The sequence below is a fragment of the Cannabis sativa genome, chromosome 5 (assembly GCF_029168945.1).
Source record: "Cannabis sativa cultivar Pink pepper isolate KNU-18-1 chromosome 5, ASM2916894v1, whole genome shotgun sequence".
NCBI lineage: Eukaryota > Viridiplantae > Streptophyta > Magnoliopsida > Rosales > Cannabaceae > Cannabis > Cannabis sativa.
In genome coordinates this window covers 9,838,384-9,841,559 of record NC_083605.1, presented here as the reverse complement: position 1 = coordinate 9,841,559, position 3,176 = coordinate 9,838,384, and the positions used below count along the sequence as shown (strand labels likewise).

Sequence of the window (3,176 nt, the reverse complement as noted above, 5' to 3'; positions counted from 1 at the left end):
TAATATTTATTACTTTATAATTTGTTTTTTAATTTTTTATTAATATATTTTAATATATATGTCAAACTTAACGTAATAGTTAAAAGTTAACGGAAACAAAAAAAAATCTAGTGAATGATTAAAAGTTAACAGAAACAGTTAAACCAAGAATTGTGCACTTTTAATATATAAAGATAAAAAAAAAAACAATATTTATTTTAAATAAATTATGCGTAGCAATACAATTGTAAACTTTTATCATTAAGCTTATGAAGGAAAAAAAGAGGAGTCTTTTAAACAAAAAAAGCAGTCTTTTACATAGAGAGAAGAGAAAGAGTGTCCCTTGAATCTGTCAAGAGTGGTTAACCATCTCTCATGCCTCGACTGTTTCTGCCGTGGAATAAAATTTTCTTAAAGAGAAAGAGGAGGAGGAGAGGTGGCGATGGCGATGGCGGCGGTGATGCTTAGGTCAGATATTCATCCGAATCGATGATTGCCTATCTGTACTCCGATGTACCGCCGTCTGCAAGGGCTACTCATGGCATTATTGCCCTCGATCCCTTTCCCCAGGATCCAAATTATTACAATTATATTCAATTTCCCTTAGCCTTTCCCCAAGATGAGAGGCAAAAGCGTCCATCTTGGACTGGTCGAGGGTTGGCTAAGAATTTCACTTAAGGAGGAGGGTCTTCTCTGTCCAAGTATGGGAATTGAATTTTGGTAATAACAAAAATGGCAGTACTACCACCTCATGGAATTTGCTTTCCATAATGTTTTTGTTCATTATATTTGACAATATTTATATTTACCAATATGATATTAGGGAAGAGAAGATGGAAAATTTTTCAATTTCCAGATCCTGGCTATCTAGCTTTCGGCATGCGCGTACAAAACTTCCCTCTTGTCTATCCATTTTGGCCTACTAAAATTCCTGCCCTTCCCTCCTCTCCCATTGTCTCAGCTCTTGATGTTTGAAACTTGGCTGTTTTCTAACTATTTATGATACTCTTTTATTTTTTTTTTTTAATAAATTATTTATGATACTGTTAGTATACATGAATGAATTATTCACGGTATTCTTGTTAGTATACTGTTAGGCAGATAGTGCAAATATTTCTAAGGCTAAGGCGAGTTGTATTCTAGTTGTGTATTAGGTAGGTAGTGCAGCCTACAAGAACTGTTTATGATATTTCAACGAATGCCAGGGGTTTTTATGGAGAAAATCCTCTTCTTCTCGTTATTGAAAAAAATAAAATAAAATAAACAAGAAGATGTAGCAGTGGCCAAGTACCAGGTGCAATGCTATATAGCTGGTGATAAAAGGTTCTCCACCCTATCTTCTCGAAGAAAAGATTTTAAAAATGTCTCATATGATGTTTTGTTGCTAAATAGAGACAGTTGCTCTGAGCTGTTAAAATGGTCGGTTCAATGTTTCAAGATCAAGAGTTTGTAACTTTTGACAATATCTATATTGTGTGTCAATGTGATTTCTCATGCTTCAAGATGTCATTTGCTATCATGCGCCATGAAGGCTTTAGAGGTTTCTAATGAGGTTTTGGTACTTCTCTAATGGGAACAATCCCAGCTAGAGCGCTCTACATGACAGCCCGTGAAGTTACCAAGAGTAATGTTGGGACAGTCACTGTTAGATTAGGGTATTCAGATACTGCAGCACTTGCTATAGCTAATGCTGCAGCAGGGTTGAGTTCAGCTATGGCTGCTTAATTAGTTTGGACCCCAATTTGATGTTGTAAGTCAAAGACTCATGGTTCAGAGTTGCAGTAATAGTAGTAGTAATGTTAAAAACTCTATTCCTAGTGTTAGTAGCTATAGTTACACCAATGGCTTAGATGCTTTTAGGAAAATCATGTACTCAGATGGCTTTAGAGGATTTTATAAAGGTTTTGGGATATCTATAGTGACATATGCACCATCTAATTCTGTTTGGTGGGCTTCATATTCTGTTGCACACAGGCTCATTTGGGATGGTTTTGGTTGTTATATGGGGAAGAAGAAGAAAGACGAGAATGGTTTAACTCATCGTTGTAGTAGTAGTTTTAGGCCTGATTCCCGAGCAACCTTGGGCGGTCCAGGGTCTAAGTGCTGCAATGGCTAGTGGTGTTTCTGCTTTGATTACTATGCCACTTAACACAATCAAAACAAGGCTGCAAGTGTTGGATGGAGAGGAAAATGGGCAAAGAAGGGCACTCACAATTGTTCAAAATGTGAGGAATTTGGTTGTGGAAGGCGGTTTCGGTGCTTATTGCAGAGGATTAGGGCCAAGATGGGCTTCAATGGATATGTCAGCCACAACTACTGATCACTAATTATGAGTTCTTCAAAAGACTTTCTACCAAGATGTAATTCGACTCCTCATCAAAAGAGGTTTGTATTTTAATATTGCATCTCCATATCTTTGACTCTGTGTGAGTTAGTAAGATATTTTAAGAGTTCTTTTTTTTAAATTTATTTAAGTATGATAGGATTTAAATTTCATTACATTTGTTGTTTATATGGATTTTTCAGTTTCAATTTGTTGTTATTAATTTTCTACGGTGGATAATTGAAAACTTTTTATTGTGAGCTGTCCTATTATTAGTATGCATGTTGGAAACTCATTCTTCCTCAATTGATATATTCTTGATTTGTTCTTAGTTTTACTGGTAATTTATTCATGGTTTTAATTATGAGTTTGTATCTCTCCCTTTGCAATCTTTTCTTTTTTACTAGTTTGATTTGATTTTCATCATGTTTGTTTATATATGGAGCTGATCGTTTTTTGAATCATGATTTTTATCATGTTTGTTTATATTCTTTTTTAGGAAAATAATAATTTACTTGTTTGTACTCATATTCCCTTATTTACTCTTGTGCCGCCGATGTGCGGGAAGGTTTATTCTGCTCTGACCATAATATTCTAAGTCATATATATGGTTTGGTGCTATTTCTTTTAGCTGTAGAAAGATTAATGCGAGTAGAGCATCTTGTGTTAAGTGTACATTATTAGGTAATAGTTGAGTATTTAAATATTTCTCAGATTCCATGGTTTGCTGGAAGAGAGTCACAAATTCAGACTTGAAGAAAGCACTTGAGATTCCTCGGTGTGCTGCCGTATACATAATTAGAACAGACATGCTGATTAACAATCAAATGCATTTCGTGGTGGGAGAAGAAACTTACAACATTGATGTGAGGGA

At 35.1% G+C, this 3,176-nt stretch overlaps 1 pseudogene; it reads left to right on the top strand.

Annotated features, from left to right (window-relative positions):
* Window positions 1-218: 218 nt before the first annotated feature.
* On the top strand, window positions 219-2,343 carry LOC133038145 (uncharacterized; annotated as a pseudogene).
* Window positions 2,344-3,176: the final 833 nt, after the last annotated feature.